The sequence below is a fragment of the Sus scrofa genome, chromosome 7 (assembly GCF_054392235.1).
Source record: "Sus scrofa isolate SSC_HxYL_T2T_F1_AM1 chromosome 7, Sscrofa_HxYL_maternal_Yorkshire_Landrace_v2.0, whole genome shotgun sequence".
Classification (NCBI taxonomy): Eukaryota; Metazoa; Chordata; class Mammalia; order Artiodactyla; family Suidae; genus Sus; species Sus scrofa.
In genome coordinates this window covers 90191255-90201937 of record NC_139389.1, presented here as the reverse complement: position 1 = coordinate 90201937, position 10683 = coordinate 90191255, and the positions used below count along the sequence as shown (strand labels likewise).

The 10683-nt window shown below is 35.0% G+C and overlaps 1 pseudogene; it reads left to right on the top strand.

Annotated features, from left to right (window-relative positions):
* Positions 1 to 8616: 8616 nt before the first annotated feature.
* On the top strand, positions 8617 to 9552 carry LOC110261721 (olfactory receptor 4F3/4F16/4F29-like; annotated as a pseudogene).
* Positions 9553 to 10683: the final 1131 nt, after the last annotated feature.

Sequence of the window (10683 nt, the reverse complement as noted above, 5' to 3'; positions counted from 1 at the left end):
GAAATGTTTTTAAATGTTAAAACCTCATGTCTGACTTTAGAAGAATACTCTCTTTGGAGGCCAAACCTGTGCTTTCTTAATTTTAAGTCTTGACAATTTGCCTGTTCAAAATTCTATTGCCTAATGAACTAAAAAGATATCAAGAATTATTAGAAATGTGGCTTCTCTGTCTCTCTCTCTTTAGGTGGCTGGGGCAGGGGTGGGCACAGTTTCCCTCATGACCTCAGTTATCTCAGAGGCACAAAAAAGCCACTGATTTTTCAGTGTTCAGTATTACTATTTTTCTTATTGCAAAAATGTGAGTGATAAATTACAAATTCTTCTGTCAAAGTGAAACCAGAAGTATCCTATAGCATTTCTGCTATAATTTCAAACTTGTCTAGTGACTAATTACAAGTTCAAAACTTCCTTCTGCTTTATGAATTTATATGTCTTGCATAGTCTCAAATTGGCACATTGCTGATTGCTATTCATACTTGACAAAGAGGTACATTATTTCTGAGCCAGAGAGTGGGAGAAATAGTGGGCAAGGATGAGCTGGAAAAGCAAAAAGTAAGGAAATCATAACTGCAGTTATGTGAACTGTCAAAAATGAAATTGGTCGGGCAGTCACCACCTAAGATAAGAAATAAAACATTACCAGCTCTTCAGAAATACCTTATTGCAGTACAAAGGTTTTTTTTTTTTTTAATTTCAGCAATATCATATACTCCTTCAAACTGTCCTCTAAACCAATATCCAATCTCAGGGAGTCTAAGTGTCCTCCTGTTTATAGGAGATGACACTTGAAAAGTGTATTAAAACACTTAAGCAAGTGATTAAGCACTGATTTTTGTTCTCAGATGGTCAGACATAAGGGCACAAAATGGTTGGTAGAGAAAAGATATTTATTTACATTTTTGAGATGTAGTAATGAAAGAGATAAAACTCTGAGGTGAGAAAAATGAAACAGTAAAGAAGGAGAAGAGGGCCAGGGACAGTAAGGGACAAGCAAAAAGGGACAAATAGTAAGGGACAAACAAAAAAAATGGGATTTAAAAACAATAGCCTTTCACATATAATTTATTCACATTAAAAGTACAAAGATAAAGAAAATGATAAAGAAAAATGCCTCTCCAGTGGCATATATTGTTATGTACACATTGCTTTGGCAGGAAAAGCAACAGAAGGATTATGCACTAAAATGCCTTTAGTTCTTACCTCCAGGTAACAATAATTTTGGGAGGGGACAGATACTTCAACATTTGCTCCAAATACATATAATTAATTATTTGAATCTATTAAATTAGATTGTATCTATTTAGTATTTAATAAAGTAGTGAATTGAAAGTACTCTTTCATTATTTTTTCATCACTTAGAGAAACATCTATGATATGGCCTACACGCAAACTGAATTTTTAGTGTGAAGGAAGCCCTGAGACTGTTGAGACACATTATTTTGAAGTAGCAAGAAGCAGAAGTTCATATAGGTCCTTAAGTCACAAGCACAGCTGCAACATGCCAGGGATGAACTCCTTGTCACCTGCCCATCTACATGACTCATCTAACTTCTGCTGGAACTGAAACTTGTATCTTACTCCACGTTATGACATGGTAGAAATAGAGCAAAAGAAAAAAGTTACATCCTCCTAATAAACAGAATAGACATACATTTTAAATGTCCTTTTTTTAAAATTAATAACCTTCTTTAGTTCACTGATATAACTTAAAAAAGGGTGGTGCATTATTACATGATGCACTTAAATCTGGGAAAGTGGGAAGCTAAAGATCCCTGAGGAGCATGATAAGCAGTCTTCCCAAATACTTAGATCTATTTAATTACAGAGATGGAAAGTTTCTAAGCCCGGAGGCCACACTTTACAGTGTACATCTGCCACACTGAGAAAGATGCTCTCCCACCATCACTGGTCATGTTAGAAAATTAACGGGACTTCATTTCAGATTAAAGCTGAAATCTAGAGTTAAGCCTTCTCAGTCAGGGACAAGGATCTGAGGTGATCTCTACAGAGTAAGTAGATCCCAGATAACTGATTTTTGGACCCTCATTTTCAATGGCTCTCCCCTATTTTAAGACTAAATTGTTTGTTTATTTTCACACTTCCCTGTAGAACTGAATGTTCTAAATATGTTATATAGTTAATGCACTTACAGGAATTTTGTGTGTTTTCTCTTAATGATTCCCTGGGATTTCTGGATTACTAACAGCAGTTAGTAACTAACACAGATGAAAAACAGCTCTGCAATTTACAATCTCAGCATTCCCAGATGCCCAAAGTGGAGATCAGTTTTCACAGACCCTCCAACATATCCTGATATTTTCTAACTGTTTTTGGATTTTGCTTGTTCGATCATTTGATCAAAGTGGTAAATGCAGAAAAACCTCAGTTATTAACATTACTAGGCCTAAGTAAAATCCAATGAGGACAAATAATACAATTAAAATGATTTTAATATAAATGTGAACCTCTTTTCCTATGTTATTGACTTTTTACATTGTTTGTGCCTTGGTCATTTATTCATAGGACAAAATGTTTTATTTCGGAAATCTTTTTTTTTTTTTTTTAATATACTCTTCATCTTGAAAAACGGGAAGCCATTTCTACTAAATGGCTAACTTTTTAAAGTTATACTGGAGGCTTAGGAGTCAGGCAGACCTCCCTTTATACTCCAGTTCCATTATTTTCTAGCTTATGACTTGGAAAAATCAAGCTTTCTCATCTGTAAAACTGCAATAAGCATAGTGCTTATGGAAAAGGATAATGTTTGTGAAGTGTTTATTGCAGCAACTGGTACTTAATAAGTTTTAGTCAACATATTAGTTTCAAGCCTGAAAAGAGCAAAGAAAAATAAAGAGAGGGAGATATTTAGAGAAAGGGAGGAAGAAAGGGAGGAAGGGAGGGAGAGGGGAAGGAAGGAAGTCTAGCTTTCTATTTTAGAGAATATTTGAAAAGTTTATGACCAAATGAACTAAGAGTTCACATTTTCTCCCAACAAAGGAAGTCAGGAGTGAAAGAGTTTGGTAAGTCTGTTGTATAAAACAATCTCAAAAAAGAAATCCCTCTTGCCAATGCAGGGCAAGGGGCAGTAGTGTGTGGATCAGATATTGGTAATTAATTCCCAGTCCTGCTGAATGGTTTTATTATTAATGGTAAGGATTATTTATAGCTATTTATCTTAAGCAGTGAGGGTGAATCTAAAAAGGAATCAATCTCTGTGTTTCTCAATCCCTTGAAGCTGCTGAGGGTGAAAACCTGAGCCTGTGCAGGTATGCGGACTCACTTTTTAAATCTTCAGCAGCTGGGTCTATAATTACCTACCTTTTCCTTTACTCGCCACAATCTGTTTCTTCCTCTCTCTCTTCCTTTTCCTATGTGAACTCATTTCATTTGAGTAATTTTTATTCATGTTGTTTGCATCCTTCTGGAAATATTCTCATAGTTAAAATTACATTTTGAGATGAACATAAAATATTGTTTAAAATGCTAGGATATTTGTTGAAGTGGTATATGTGAAATATCTTAAATTTTCCATCCCCTTTTTCTTTGAACATTAGGATCACAAAAACAAAATGTAATGTCTATGTTTGGGCTAGTCTATTCTTACCGACGCAATACAAGAAGAGTGCTACCTTTAGTTTCATCAGAGGGATTCAACCACTATTCTTATAATTTCCTGAAAATTATCAAATTTAGCACTTACTATACACTATAAAAGATAGTGCTTACTTAGCACAGACTATATACCATAGTGCTTTCTGATTTTTTTGTTTGTTTCAATTCATATAATCCTGAACAATAAGAGTTAGTGACTCTGAGTATCTGTAACAGAAGTGGAATCTGACACACCTGGCAGTTCAGTTACTCACCCTAGAACACACAGCTGGCAAATTAAAGATCTAGGGATACAGACAGTTGGATGATTGTGTCTGTGCTCCTAAACCCTGCATTATACTGCGAATGGGAAATGGCTCCTATATAAGCGTTCCTACTTCTTCAATTTATTTTGATACATTTGTTTTTAAATTAGAAAAAAAAAAACAAATATTACCTCTGAAAACAAGTTGGGGATAAAGAAACAAGCATAAACTTAATGAAAATCACAAACCAATAGAAATTTGGAACAAATTCTTAACATTTGCTAATGCAAAATGCCACTCACACCACCCCCCAAATAAAAGTATTTTTCCCCGTAAACGTTCTCCTGACTTATAAATATCTTTACATGCTAGTTAATGTATTCTTAATCTTTTTAAAAACCAGCATTGTATAAATGTATTCACTTCATCCCTTATTCTAAAACATTTTGTATTACAAAAAATGCTGATTGTTAAAATAATATACATTTTGTTCATTTGTCTATTCATTTCCTTTCAATTCATTCCAAGACAGGATTACTGAGTCACAATTAAATTTTTTTTTAACTCTAACGCTTTATGCCCCTGGAATGTTTGTACCACATCTCATACCCCTCAGCTTAGATTTAGATGCACTGCTTCCCCAATCCCACAGCAACACATTTATTCATTCTGCTGAGGAAAAAATACAGAAATAGTATCTGCTTTCTGAATTTGTAGGAAATATATAAAGACCTATTCGACCTCAAGTTTTAAAAATTAACTATGACATATTTCATTAAAATATTATCATTTTACTATTATCTTGAGCCTTCTATCATCTAGAACTTACTTTTATGTAAGATACACTGTAAGATTCACTTTTATGTTTCCAGTGTTCATATACATGAATACTCTGAACTTATTGGATAACCCTTCATCATCCTGCACAATGGTGATGCCTTCTTCATTATATACTAATTTATGTCTCATTTTTAGCTGTGCTCTATTAATTTATCCATTCAACTTTAGTCAAATTGATCATTGCTTAATTAGTACGTGTGTAATATATTCCAATATCTTTTACAGAAAGCAGTCTCTTTCTCTCTTAACTCCCATTTTGGTTCTCACTCAAAATTTCTGTAGACTTTTGAATGGAGTTTGGCTCACTTTATAATGTTCTACATCCACTTGACTTTTATTGGGAACTGCAGTTATTGATTAGAATAATTTAGTGAGAACTGATTTTTTATAACATTCAGTCTTTTTTTAAAATCAATTATCATGGTTTTAACTTGCATTTAGATCAGGATTTCAAATATCCCAGAAAAGTTTATGTTTTTCAATAAAATGCATACATCGCCTGTTTGTTTCATTCATAAATGAGATCTTTTTACCATAGTTTCCATGTTACTACTGACTTCATTATATTTATTAGAATGATTTTACTACGTCTAATAATATCCACTAAACTGTCTTAAATTTTTGAGATGGTTAATCACATGACTTGTAATAATTGTAGTTTTCACACCTTCCTTTCAATCGTATTACTTGATTTAACCTTCTTGTCTATAGTACATGTTTGAAACATCGTGTGTCAGGCTTCCTTCACTGTGTTCTTGATCTTAATGTTTCATCTATAATGAGATGTTGACTGTTGTTTTAAACATTATATTAAAAGCATTATATTCAACATAATTATTAATTCTTCCTATTTTACTAGGTTTTTATAGAAATCAATTATGAAATTTATCCTGTGATTATCTAGTACATTCATGCCCTAGAATATTTCTAAAAATACCCTCTGAAACAAAATATTGTTCATCTCTCAGGGCATTATTCTGTAGGATCAAGGATTTTCTCTTGATCGTCTCACCAAAGGCTTTAAGTAGAAACGCCATGTAATTATATTTGCTCTCTAGACAGACAGCTTTGGAAATAGACTATATAATGAAATAGACGTGGGGACAAATGGATCAGAGAGACCATTCAGTAGCATTTTCAAAAGTCAAATTAGGAAATCAAAAGACAAAATGACAATGGAAATAAGTAAGGAACTGAACTGAGAAATATTTGAGAATAAAAACTGTGCAATCAGAGATGGAAATTAAAGGACAGAAAAGAGTGCCACACAAGTGGTCAAACTGAGCACCTGGAAGAATGGTAACGATATTACTAGGGGGTTGGAATCAATTAGGACACTATGAATTCAATTTAGACATGTTAATTGAAGATGGCATTCATTTGTGGATACAGTTTTGGATATATTACTCTGGAGGGATGAAGCTACAGATTCAGAATTCAAAATGCAGGTACTGGTTAAAATGAGTGAATTGATATTGAATAAAAATAAATACCTGTCACAAAACTCTGAGTTGCATGAAAAATTAAGCATGAGCAGAGGAGAAATGGGCACTGAGTTAATGAGAGGTATTCAGAAGTCAGAAAGTTAGGAGAATAATTATGGGAGGTCTTTCATGGAAATGGTCTGACTACATTCGACAAATTAACAGAAAACTTAGTTTACAGCGGATCAAATAAGTTAGAGTTTATTTTTATCGCATTACAAATCTGAAAGACTATTGCTGGCTTTGGTTATGTGACTTAATACATCCTTTGGTTACTAGCTCCTTCCTAAATTTTCATTGTGTTACTTATATTATACAGATTTTAGAACTTTGTAGTTGCTGCACCTTTAGTCATACTGTTAGAATTAAATGCAGGAAAAAAAATTGACCATATAAAGGACCTTTTCTACATGAAGCTTTGTCTTTTCATTGAGGAAAAAAGCCCTTCAGACACAACATTTGCTTACATCTCATTGAACAGATCTAGGTCACATGCACCATCTTAGACTAATCTATGGCCAAGGAAAATGGGACTATAGTAAATGACTTAGAAAAATCCTATATCATGCTCTCAACTTGGCATAGGGCTACTCTAAAATTCAGAGATTTCAGAGTTCCTATTGTGGCCTAGTGGTTAACGAACCCGACTAGAATCCATGAAGACACGGGTTTGATCCCTGGCCTCCCTCAGTGGGTTAAGGATCTGGCATTTCTGTGAGCTGTAGTATAGGTCGCAGACATGGCTCAGATTCCGAATTGCTGTGGCTCTGGCGTAAGGCCGGCGGTTACAGTTCATATTCAACTCCTATCCTGGGACCCTCCATATGCTGCCAGTGTGGCTCTAAAAGACAAAAATAAATAAATACATAAATAAATAAATTAATTAAAACTCAGAGATTTCAGCCCATTACTGGAGAAAATAGAATTTCAGTTGGCATAAATGAGAAGACGATTGGCTTTATAAAAGCCAAGAACCTGACCACATAGGAAATTATAGAATCAAGGTAACGATAAACAGTATCATTCTGCAGGGAGGTCAAGGAAAATGATGATTGAAAATTGATTATTATATAATGGATTTATAATCCAAGGGTTTTTCCATAGACAATGAGTCTTGGAAATGGAATTGTTTTGACTTACTTATAAACAAAATGTGAGGGTTGCCAAAGAAGAGAAAAGGAAAATTAGAAAAGGAGAGAGTTCCTGTCATGGCACAGTGGAAACAAATCCAACTAGTGTCCATAAGGATATGGGTTCCATCCCTGGCCTCACTCAGTGAGTCGGGGATCTGGCATTGCCCTAGGCTGTGGTGTAGGCTGCGAGATAGGGCTTGGATCTGGTGTTGCTGTGGCTGTGGTGTTGGATGGCAGCTGTAGCTCTGATTCGACCCCTAGCCTGGAAATTTCCATATGCTGTGGGTGTGGCCCTAAAAAGCCAAAAAAAAAAAAAGGGGGGGGATACAAGATTAGAGATCTGATTTATTTTTAACAAATTAACTATGATAATTCATAAAAGTAGGCAAAATGTTTAAACAAGTTTAGTTGCTGGATTTTTGAGGAAGATCCAGGTGCACTTGAGGCTGCTGGCCTTGAAATGCATACTGCCATGGTTAGGAGTGTGAATTATGATGTCTTAATACTCTGGTTAAAAATTCAGGCTCTGACACTTGGTCCACTCAGGAGTCAATATCTTCATTAATAAAATTACTCTAAGAAAACAGCATTTCTATATGGAAGCCTCAGATTTACATGAGATAATGTGCTTAATACAAAGCTTTGCATAGAGGATGCATCAATAAATATCATCTGTTAATATTTGTCTAAGTAATATTTAACATGTATTCTGTCTTTGTATTCAATACTTTATTGTACATAGAGTTCTATGTGCACTTTGCTAATGTTTCCTGCATGAAACATTGCACAATCTGGGCACCTTAATTCCCTGGTAGATTATACAAAAACAAAACAGCACAGGTAAAGCAAGGTGAAAAACATTAAACAGTTTCAGCTTAAAGATTTCTATTTGACCAGTGAAAGAAGAAATTCAGCTAAGGGGAATTTTCAATCTCATGTGAAAACATTAATGAGAGTGTGACAAAAATGACTAAGATTATTCACCTGGCAGAACAGCTAGGTAAATGGGCAGGGAAAATGTCTAGAACCTTGAGATGCAAAATAAAATTTAAAAGTATGAAAATGGAATAGGACGGGAAGTAACCACATTTATCTGCATCCAAATTTTCAGAATTTTCAGTGCAATCATTCTTCTGACAACCATAATGTTTCTATATTCTTTCTTTTCCTTTCCCAACTAAATGATCTATCAAAAGGCAAGCTAGCAGGATGAAAAGAAATCTACCTCTGTACCACTGATTCTGACTTTTCATCGTTTTCTACCCTCAGGTGATATGAAAATCAGCTCTTCTGCCCAAGCCAATGGAGGGACCAAATGATTCTCTGGCTTCTGAGTTTGTATTGCTGGGACTCTCAGGTTCTTGGGAAACTAAAGTTTTTCTCATGATGATATTCTCCTCGATCTATTTAGGGATCATCCTGGGAAATCTCTCCATTCTGTTTCTGGTAATTTTTGATTCTCACTTACATTCCCCTATGTATTTCCTGCTTGCAAACCTGTCCTTCATTGATGTGGGGGTTGCCTCTACCACAGTTCCCAAGATGATTACTGATCTTTTAAAGGAACACAAGATAATCTCTTTCAAAGGTTGCATAACACAAATATGCTTCATCCACATCATGGGAGGAGTGGAGATGGTATTACTCATGGCCATGGCATTTGACAGGTACACAGCAATCTGTACGCCTCTTCATTACTCGAACATCATGAATCCTAAAATATGTGTTTCCTTTGTCATCACTGGCTGGGTGATTGGGGTGATTCATGCTATGTCTAAATTTGCTTTCATTATAAACTTGCCCTTCTGTGGGCCTAACAAAGTTGACAGCTTTTACTGTGATTTTCCCAGGATCATAAAACTTGCATGCACAGACGGAGCCAAGTTTGAGTTTATTGTTGCTGCCAACAGTGGCTTCATGAGTATGGGAACCTTCTTTCTGCTAATCCTTTCCTACATCTTCATTTTGGTCGCTGTCTGGAACTGATCTTCAGGAGACTTATCCAAGGCATTTGTCACTCTGTCAGCTCACATCACTGTGGTGGTCCTGTTTTTCACTCCATGCATGTTTCTCTATGTATGGCCTTTTCCCAGATGATTAGTTGATAAATACCTATTCATTGCTGACTTTGCTATCACCCCTGCCTTAAATCCCATCATATATACATTAAGGAACAAAGATATAAAGGTAGCCATCAAACGATTGAGCAAACAAGGACATTAAGTCAAATTTTGCTGATTGGATATATTTTGGAGCTCAAAAACTCTATATCCAACTGCCTTGTGGATATCTCCACTTAGGCAGTTGAGATTAATAACAGACAAAATTGACTAAATCATCTACCTCACTGGACAATATTCTACTACTTCTGTAGAGCATATATTCGTTACTTCTGCTAACATGGTATACATGAATCTACCATGCTATTATTTTATTATTTTAGCAGACAGCAGCATATCTACAAAATAATAGTTGAAATTGAAATTGTGACTATTTTGTTAATAATAAAACATGTAATAATATCCCTTCAGCTTGCCATAAAATTAGGCCTACAGTTTCCTACCCAAGAAGCTATTCTTCATAGGAAATATATTCCACACCGAAGGTAAAAATATCCCATAGGCAATTGTCAAAGCAGAAAATGCACTGTTTGTTTCATTGTGGTCTTACTGTATTTCAGGCCCTAATTAGAATTTTAATCAGTTTTAGCCATGAAGAAAAATCTGATCACAGTGATGTTTTCAAATGTTATATATCTTATAATCTATAACAATCCCTTACCTTCTTCCTTACTTCTCTTCCTCCCTCACATTTAAACTAAAATTATCAGTATTTCCATATCACCTTTCCATTTATACCAAATGGGATTTTCTGGAAGTTTTGACAACTTTCCAGGAACATTAAGAGATGCTTCTCAGCTATTTCCTGGAACTTTTGGATTCTCAAGAGCAAAACACCTTCTTGCCCCAAAAGGGATGTTTTCTGCATAGTCCAAGATCTCCCTATATATTGAGATTCAGAAACGTCTGTTCTCACTTCATGATCCACAATTATATATTAAGAGTTGGCCCTGGACAGAAATCTATAATGTTAATTTCTAGAACTTTCCAAACAGGGAATTGGTTAATAATGACATAGTTTGCTAAGACTTTCTGCAGCAAGAACGTGAAGAACCATATGGAAGAAAGATTCAGAATGTTATCAAAAATAATTATTTGTCATGAAAACAGAATTAAGATTTGAGAGTTTTATAAAATCAGAATGCCAACACCGAAGTTGCACTCAGAGGAGCTTAGATGCACACCCTAGACAGGGGTTTCCCAGCTCTGAAACTTGTAAGATATGCTGAGAAACAGACTTTCAACATCA